Below are 10,660 nucleotides of genomic sequence, written 5' to 3'. Positions count from 1 at the left end.
TAATTTTTTATGAATCTTTTTTCAAACTGATGATTGTTCGAAATCATAAACACCAAGAAGTATTTTGTTCAGTATTTGTGTGCAATCAATGGACTGTCTCTGGTTTTGTACCATAAACTTTATCATTTAAGTATCCCTATAAAAAAAGATTGTGTCAGATATGGTGAAGGTGGAGATCATTCTACAGAACCTCTTTGTCCAGTCCACCTGTTAAGCTAAATCTCATCAAGGTAAGCTCTTACATCACGATGGTAGTATGAGGTTTAGCTGACAGTTTTCAAAGACTCCTACATGACAGATTGCCACAGCAATTTCAAGTATATGATAAATCACAATTATGTCACAAAAGAATGGTCCTATTCTCTTGATAAGTTGCATCAAACTGTAACAAATGGTAAAGAAAGGTGATATTTCTTTGTAATATTTAGATTCTGTGGTACCCAGTAGGTTTGATTGCAGAGGCTAATTAAGCCACTTAATTTAAATGTAGCCCCATCACTCCAAATAGTCTTTGTTGGAAAGTGTGTAGCTTTTACACATTTTGCCAAGTACTACTTACAGAACTCCACACTTTGCTCCAGGTTATCTTAATGGAAAGCACAGACTATTCTTGGAATGTGACTTTCCCAATGACAGCGCTTCAAATTGTAATGGACACATGATTTTGAAATTCTTATTTCGCAACTCGTCTGCTAGAAAGATTCTCTTCATTTCTGGCAATATGCTTCTAGTACACTTTTTTCCTTTGTGGTGCTTGTCACTGTCCACAGTCTTTTAGGACATTTTTTGTGGATATTCCAAAAGTTCCACTTTGCTTCAAACTTATCTCTAATTTAGGTGATGGTCAGTTACATTGGTGGATCTGTATTAAACTTCCTCCCAAGCTATCTTTGCACTTTGTCTGCAATTTCAAACTTCCAGTAGCACTTTAGAACACATTTCCTTTGTTCAAGGCTTAATCTGGCTCCCTTCATTATTTCTAATGGTATAAATCATCATCATCATCATTGTCATTTAACGTCTGCTTTCCATGCTGACATGGGTTGGACGGTTTAACTGAGGACTGGCAAACCAGAAGGCTGCACCAGGCTCCAATCTGATCTGGCAAGGTTTCTACAGCTGAATGCCCTTCCTAATGCCAACCACTCCGAGAGTGTAGTGGGTGCTTTTTTACATGCCACCAGAACAAAGACCAGTTAGGCAGCACTGGCAACAGCCATGCTCAAATGGTGCTTTTTATGTGCCACTGGCACGGTTGCCAGTCAGGTGATACTGGCATTGGCCCCGACACTGACTTCACTTGACTTAACAGGTCTTCTCAAGCACAGTTTATTGCCCAATGATCGAAGGCTACTCTTAAATGGGTCGGTTATGTTGCACTGGCACAGTTACGGTCTCATTTGGCTTGCCAGGTCTTCTCAAGCACAGCATATCTCCAAAGGTCTCAGTCACTCATCATCACCTCCATGAAGCCCAGCGTTTGAAATTCATGCTTCACCACCTCATCCCAGGTCTTCCTGGATCTACCTCTTCCACAGGATCCCTCTACTGCTAGGGACATTTTTTCACAGAGCTGTCCTCATCCATATGCAACACATGACCATACCAGCGCAGTTATCTCTCTTGCACACCACATCTTATGCCCAACTTTTCTCTCAGGGCACTTAAACTCTGTTGTGTCTGCACACTGACCTTACACATCCAGCAGAGTATACTAGCTTCATTTCTTGCAAGCTTACACATGTCCTCATCAGTCATGGCCCATGTTTCACTGCCATGTAGCATGGCTGTCTGCATGCTAAATATAAAAAGAAATGAAAATTGAGTTATCAGCCGTTAATGTGTTTACATTGTTTTGGGACATCCTTCATAATCATCATCATCATTTAATGTCTGTTTTCCATGCTGGCATGTGTTGAACCATTTGACAGGATCCAGCAAACTGCAAAGCTATGCCAATTTCCAGTATCCGCTTTGGCATATTTTCTATGGTTGCATACCTTTCCAAATGCCAACCGTCTTTCAGAATGCACTGGGTGCATTTTTTGTGCCAACAACAATAGTGAGATTGCCAAGTAGGTTCAAGACAGTAAAAAACACAAAAGAGAGGAGCTTCCATGAATAAGGGAGGATAGTGATTAGCAAGAAGGAAGTGGCATTATGCCAAGTGCAGAGAGGCTAAAGTCTGATAGAGGGACAAGAACAGATGTCTTGCTATAGAGAAGATACATAGCTATTCCACATTATAAGGGTGTGGAGAAGTAATTGGAAATTCCTAGACCAGGTAGTGCATTGTGTTGTTGAGCAAAACACTTCATCTCACATTGCTCTGCAATCACTTTGACACCTGTTCAGACAATGTTGATTTGATGGAGAGAGTAGGCTAATGAGTGGTGCAAACATTTGATCACAATAGAAACAAATCAATTGGTCAGATTGTTCAACAACAGGAGAGTCTATCAAAAACTCACACACATATACTGCAAGGTGACTGTAACTAAAGTATATGTGTGTATGTATCATTGTCATCACTTCGATATAAGTTTTCTTTCCCTACTAACAGAAAGTAAATGATTTCAGCTTAACAATATTCATCTAACACACAAACAGCGAAAACTAACACTTTTACAATTTGTGTAAAGTTTTTGATATGTCTTTTTTTTAATGGCTGAATACCCAACCAACCACTTTATGCCAAAGGGTAAAGACATCTTATTGTGCATTGGTCCTAGAGAAGTTTGTTAAAAGGTCTAAAAAAAGTCCCCTCTAGCCTTGAAGACTCGGGCTAGAGGGGACTTTTTCTTTCAGTATTAATATATCCTTTGATCAGGTGGTTAAAGTAGTGCTTGCTGTATTTCTGTTTCCTTACATATACATCCATGTACACATGGATGTATATATATTTGAATAAATATGTACATTATGTATAAATATATATGTGTGTGTGTGGGCGTAAGTGTGTGATTGTGTGCATGAAATGTACATTATTGATTTATTGTTTGTTTATTCCAATAGCTCATTAGAAGCAAAAGATTTTGAATCAGCAAATGCAATTCTTTAAAATTATCAAAAGTGGAGATTCTTTGCTAAACCAATAAATATAAGTAATTGGTTTACAGTTATTGATATCAGATGTAGGGAATTCTTTTTCTATTTTCAACCAAAGCCTACTGAATGAATTTGTGAGATTGAAGCCCATCGTATGAACACATATAGAAAGAGGAGGAGAGAGAGAGGGTACTTCTGTCAGGCAAACAGTATTATTCCTTTCCAATGTTTTGTGAAAACATGTCTGGCCATGAGGAAATATTACCTTGCTTGGAAACAGCTGAGGGTTAGCAATAAGAAGAGCATCCATCCATAGAAAACCTGCCACAATGTATTCTGTCTGAAACATGCAAAAGCTAAAACTCTGCCAATGCTGGTATACAAACACAGTTATCTCTGTTGTGTCCAAGAATTTCAATTTCTTCCTTGTCAAATGGTTCTCCACACTGATGGCATTGATGAGAGAGAAGGCCAATCCTCTTATAAAACAAATGGCAACAAAGATTGTAAGGGAGAGCTGAAGGAGGGCAGAATTGGAGTTTTTATACATAAGGTTCTTCATGTTTCTCTTCAACTTTTCTTTTGACTTCAAAAACGTCAGTTTTGGTGATGACAGAGAAACATCAGTTTCTTTCTTTTTTTACTCAATTCCAGCAATCTAGAAAGTTGATTTAAGACTTTATAATGGCAAAAAACACAACTTTATAAACTTTTCCTGTAGGTTAATGCACTGAAAATGCTTTGACTAGCAAATCCTTTTTTTTTTTTTCATTCAAACCTTATTCATAGGAGCTGTTATTTTGCCAGGCACCAGTCCATGCTTCAAGCCACAATCTGGGCACCTGATCAAGGAGACTAGTAACTCAGAGTAAAAACCATGATAGACAGGGCTTCTTGACCTCCTCAAGTCAGCTTCTCTAATGCCAGTGGCACAATAAATTGCACCCAGTACATTATATCAACCCATGCTAGCATGGAAAGCGGACGTTAAACAATGGTGATGATGATATATATATATATATATATATATATACACACACACACACATGCAACAATATACTTGTATATTAAGCATGTTCAGGCTAAATTTGATGATTTTTATGTTGCCTTTCTTCAAGAACAGCTTGGTGTGATGATCAACAGTCAATGGCATTGCAGAGCATAAAGATTAAAGTTATAGTTGAGAGAAAGTTGATAGAGGACTGGAAGCCATCTTAATATTAGAAAACAGTTACCTATATTATGATTCATGTCAGGTGTTAAAATGCCAACATCATAACTGCTGCTCATTACTCTGTGAACATTGTAAACTTATAAGGCATGACATGGACAACTGCAATGGAAACTATAAAACTATGGCCAGGAGGAACGGACACAATAAGAATTCTGGCTGCATCCACATACGAGAATTCATTCAACACATGCAGGGAAAAGGCCTTAGGCTCAATTCAGATGGCTACATGAAGTTGGTGGAAACTGTAGTCAAACTCTGCCTGGAAAAGGTTGCTACTGGAAGACCATATGTGTTGCAATAGGATTCAGTTCCCTGCCATTGCTCTGGAAAAAGTTAGGAGTGGTTGTCAGTGAATTTCCACAATTCCATCAGCCCTAATTTCTGGTCTCCTAATTTCCCTGAGTGTAATTCCATGGATTATTGTGTGTAGAACACATTTGGGAAAAACATCAACTGTCTTGACTGCAACATCAAAGTCAAGCTGGTGATCAAGATCTGTCTGAAGATCTTTGTAGGACCACAATGAGGTACCAAGTTCCAGAGCTGTCTTGAGGCTATGGTGAAAACTGACAGCCAACACTAATTTGAGTAAACTGTTATCTCCCACCCATAATCTTGTAATTTTTTTATTTAAAATACTTTTATTTTTAGATGTGCTTTCTTTTCCATTCATGCAAGCTGCCAAATTTTGCCTGAACACCTTGCATATATATATAATTTCATTTAATTAGTCAAAGAACTAAAGTTTTTTAAGGGATGCTAGCATCTTAGTTCACCGAAAACAAAGTATATTAGTTTATCACCGAAACACACAGATATTTAAATAAACCTTTTAAAATAAGAAAATAATGAAAATGGATAAAAATTTACATACAGATGTATAGAAACTTCTACCTACAGTTGTCGCCACACACAATTCTTTAATTTCAGAAATAAAATTCCATATTTGAAACCAGTGAATCGGGTATATCCTCAGAGAGAATTTCAAAAGGAAGTTATTTAACAACATGTAGGCTAGCCGACAACAAACTCAGAAGTGTTTGTTTTTTCTTAACACAAGCATTCCGTAGAAACTCATTTCCACAAAGATACAAAAATAAACACGTTCAACACATCCTTGTTCGTGCCAATATGATACACAATACTCCATTAATGGTGTTATGAACTATATATATATATATATCATCATCATCATCTATATATATATATATATATATATATATATATATATATATATATATATATATATATATTATCATCATCATCATCATCGTTTAACGCCTGCTTTCCATGCTACCATGGGTTGGACGATTTGACTGAGGACTGGTGAAACCAGATGGCTACACCAGGCTCCAATCTGATTTGGCAGAGTTTCTATATATATATATATGAAAGGGTAAAGACTTGCTTTAGTCATGAATGACCAAGTGATTACACCTAGAAAGTTCCCCTCTGAAGTAGAAGTCCGGGCAAGTTTGTTTACGAATGACCAGCAGTCGCCCATGCATACCAGCTTCCCCTCTCCATGTCACTGAAGTTATCCAAGGAAAAGGGAAAAGCTGATACAATTTGGCACCAGTGACATCACAATTCATTTCTACAGCTGAGTAAACATGAAATAAATGCTCTGTTACACAGCAAAGTCTGGGAATCAAACTCACTACTTAATGATTGTGGGTCCAATGCTCTAACCACTGAGCCATGTACCTTCACCATACATACGCACACATAAATATATATATACACGTGTATGTATATGCACATGCTCACATATACACATATATATGAATACACAACTATATACTTGTGTGTGTGTGAGTAGCAAATCAATGATAACAGACGATGGATTAATGTCAGCTCATTCCAACTGTTTCTCACACATTTTCTAAATAAGAGAATGAGAATATTACTTCATTACAGAAACAGTAATCATCAGACGAGACATAATTTCAAAACAATAAGATATGCAGTGGGAACATGGCAGGAGCTAGCCGAAGCTGACCATGAAATGGGAGAAAAACCAACAAAAATTGGTTGTTATGGGCATTAGGCTGTGGATTGAGAAAGTATTTGATATCTATGACCAGTGACCAGGGGTGGTAGAGGAAGTAAATTGGAGTCAGCTAGACTGGCTTATATGCTTGACAAATATAACACAAACGCTAGTGCTGACTACAATTCTGTTATATTGCTCATCTCCAACCCTTTAATGTCAGAATCTGAAGGCGTAACCCCTTACAACCATGCTCATTATCTACATTCACTTACGCCGTGCTTGGCAACTAATTGTAATGGTAATAACCATGTAAAAGTTTGATAGTTGTCATAGAGACGTTAGTCTCTCTATCACCTTTCAACATAATTATATATGAAGAGACAATAGAACAATTAACAATATAATAAAAAGGTTTTATTTATGATAATGCTTGGTTTCACAATTCCTGTCATTCAGCTTAGCAGCCGCTGATTAGGTTGTAGTTTGGTAATGGGAGGTTAAGGGCTTCCTTGACGCCTGCCAGAGAAACAAGTAGCTATCACCATCGAAGGCATCGAGGTGAAGTGGTAATTCGTTGAGGAGCGAGTTGTCGTCACGTAGCAGGTCTGAGCTCAACTGCCTAACAAAGTGAAACTCTCTCTTAAGAACCAGTTTTACTACGCATGCGTACTCGAGGGGCTTCCGGTGGTGAAGTCCCCTTCGCATGCGCAGAATAGTACTTCCTCAATGGCGGCTATAATTTCGCGCCACTACAACCACATTAATAGTAGTATAACCCCTGGCAGCAATAATGTTAACTCACTCAATCTTGATCTTCTATGTCCTAATATTATAGGAAGGTGCACTCATAATAAAAAAATCATGTAATGGTAAATAATGGGTGCAACTGCTCAGAAAAAAAACTCATGTCCACTTTCTGGTTGATGCAGTGTGGTGATGGAGACTAATGCTTATACAGGCTGTTCTGTAAATCTGAAGCAGCACTTACACAACCATCTATCAAATTAAGACATAGGGCAGGTAGGACTTCCCTAGCCATGAAGATTTGAAACTTAAAGATAACAACATTAGATTTGATTTCAAATGGAAGGTAATTAGGGTCACAAAACCGTACTCCAGTAGCAGATATGTGTGCAGACTATGCTGTATGAAACATTAAAGTGATCGAATAGTGAAAATCTATTTAATAATAAACTGGACCTTCGTCTTTTGTATATCCATAAAGTAACGTGCACCTTTAAATATTTTAAAGGACATTACATAACCTCTATTCTAGGTATTAACCTATGGCAAAACAACTTCAGTCCCACCACCTCTCTCTTAAGTAAACGCTTAGACAAATGGATCAATGGACTGAGTTATCTTTTACTTTTTCCTTTCCTATACAGGTTATCCCTTATTACTTATAAATCTTGTTAACATTATCTGAATAGTATGTGATTTTGAACGGTATGCAATATTGAAGGAACTATTCATCTATATAGTTTGACCTAGTATTATGCTTTGCGATTTGACTGTATCTAACCCATAAAATAGCAGCTTACACACGCTAGTGAGTTTCTCTCCTATTCTACTAAGTAATCAACCCTCATACAAAGTTACTGTTATTTGTGCAACACTCAGTAATAAAGGTACATATCATGCAAACTTCTTACCTACGACCATCAGTTTAAAGTACACTTCCTGATTTATATAATAGCAAGTTATACTATCTCATTAAATAATATTAATGCCCCTTGTAACGTTCTAAATAGTTAATAAATAAACAACTGCCACCTACTTGTTTACTTAGATATTTTATCTGGTATATCCTCATTGTTCATTATTTGATAATTTATCAGGTAATTCTTTTATTCCTCCAACTCCATAATTGAAATGATGGCTAGTACACTATTACTACTACCCGATATTCCCCAACATATCATTTGTAACAGTACTAACTCCACTCCAGGTACACTCACAGTCTTATTACAAGTGGATTCCACTATCCCAAACATCATATTTGTCTATATCAACATCCTACCTTTATTTTGCTCTACCGGATAAAATAATCACACAAAACACTACCATTCCACAATTGTTAGAAGTAATCATTTGAGTACATTATTTACATTTGACATATTTTATCCTCATCTTGTTTTGTTGTTAACACAACGTTTCGGCTGATACACCCTCCAGCCTTCACCGGGTGTCTTAAATATGTATTAAATATATCCCAGAGAATGGGAGCCAATACACACAAAAACATCATTCCCTGAGACAGGAGAATATTCATGCGATGCAGAATAAAGATCTCGAATCGTTTAAACAAACACCTTAATGACAGAGTGAAATCTCACCTGACAGAGATAGAAAATAAACTCAAAACCTCCCATGAAAAAGAAAGAGAAGAGAAACGTGGGCAGTCGAAAATATAAAAAGAAATACAAAAGCCTTCTACATGTTCGCAAAGGAGTCTGCCTCAGTACGCTATAAGATAGGGCCACTATTTGGTAAAAACGGTTCACTAACTGCAGGGGAAGATAAGTGAAGCACTAAATAAACAATTCCGAAGTGTTTTCACTTCTCCACTGGAAAATGTACAAATAAACTAACCGAGTTTTTCAATGTAATGAATTTATTCAGAAAAGAGACAACCATCGATTACATCAACATGGAAGAGAAAGTAATATCGGCCATTGATGAGATCAAATTGAGCAACAGGCCCAGATGGACTCCCAGATGTTCTCTAAAAGACATGTAAAAAGAACCTTGCAGAGCCACTCTTTCAGAGTTTCCTTGCATGTGGTAAACTTCGCAACATGCTTGTGGCTGGATGGACTCTGAGAGCATTGAGAACCAGGAAAAGGGAAGCCCGGCTACTCTTCTTATGGAAGACATTCGTTTTCAGCCGCTTGGACTACTGCCCCTAACTATGGTCCCCAGAGAGTGTGAAACAAACTGGAACTCGAAACAATCCAGCGCCAATACACAAAGAGGATTGATTCGATGCAAAAGATCGACTACTAAGAGAAGCTGGAGAGAAGACGAGAGATATGCGGTGATATATGTTTGGACGAGTTTGGAGGGTTTAGCTCCCAATTTTGGAATTGACAGCTGTACCAATCCTCGAACTGGACGGCACTGCATCATACCAAAGATCCCGTCTTCCCCATCTAAAATAAGGACACAATACTGCAATAGTCTTGGGTTTTAAGGGGCCGCAATTGTTCAACATCCTTCCCGGCAACCTTAGAGATCTACACGGTGTTGATGTGGACGTTTTCAAGGAACGTCTGGACAGGTTTCTATCTGAGATACTGACGATACTATGGTTGACATAGCTAATATTTCATTTTGACAACTTTTTCCAGATTCAATTGACTCACACATTTTTATAACACAGGATTTGGGCTGACGCCCCGCAAAAAAAATTAAATCAATGGGCAAATGTGCCCCACAAAATAACGGCTAAAAGCCGCGTGAATTTAGGTTAATGCCCCACAGAAAACCAATGAATCCCCCTTCAAACAAGGGATAATTATAACAAAAGGACTGGCACAAATAGTTACGACAGCTTTTGTTTTTAACAAACAATGTAACAAAGTTCAATAACAGTTTCAACAAAACTCACCGAACAGCAAAATATTATAACCAAACACTCGTTGAGAAAAGAGTGGAAACTTAAAGTCCGTTCATAGTGTAGAAAAAAATACTAAGAAAAACTAGAAAAAAGGTTTTTTGGAAATATATACGTTTAGCTAGTCCACGAAATATGTGCGAATATAAGCTAGGACGAGTTCAAAATTTGATGGGATAAAATAATTAAAATGTATCGATTAAATAATTATTATACTGAGAAACATTTTAAAGTAAGTCGATATGAGATCGAACACTCCAAGATCTTGTTAAGCAATAATTTTTTATCCGTTCGAAGTATACTATGGCCTCGTTGATGCAAACTTTTGTATACTACAAGGAGTGGATTCATACACAATAGACTATTTTAAAGTGTATTTACTGTTACTATTTTAAAAATTTATTGATAAAAATAACCAGGGCCATTGAATTTTTAGATCTCATATTTATAAACGAGTTTAAATGCGCCCTATGCCTGACTTTGAAGTCAACAGTACTCCCTGTATATACCTTCCTAGGATCCTTTATAGTGTTTATTTCGCATTTATATACAACGTTTCTAGGTAGACACTGACGACCGTTTAGAGGACAGGCGTTTGATGAGGAGGAGTACTGACCTTGGAACTTGTCTCTTTCACATTAATATTTTAACACACACACACACACACACACACATATATATATATATATATATATATATATATATATATATGTATGTGTGTGTGTGTGTATTAAAGTATTTATATATATATATATATATATAT

The sequence above is a fragment of the Octopus bimaculoides genome, chromosome 5 (assembly GCF_001194135.2).
Source record: "Octopus bimaculoides isolate UCB-OBI-ISO-001 chromosome 5, ASM119413v2, whole genome shotgun sequence".
Taxonomy (NCBI): domain Eukaryota; kingdom Metazoa; phylum Mollusca; class Cephalopoda; order Octopoda; family Octopodidae; genus Octopus; species Octopus bimaculoides.
This window is presented reverse-complemented; position numbering follows the sequence as displayed.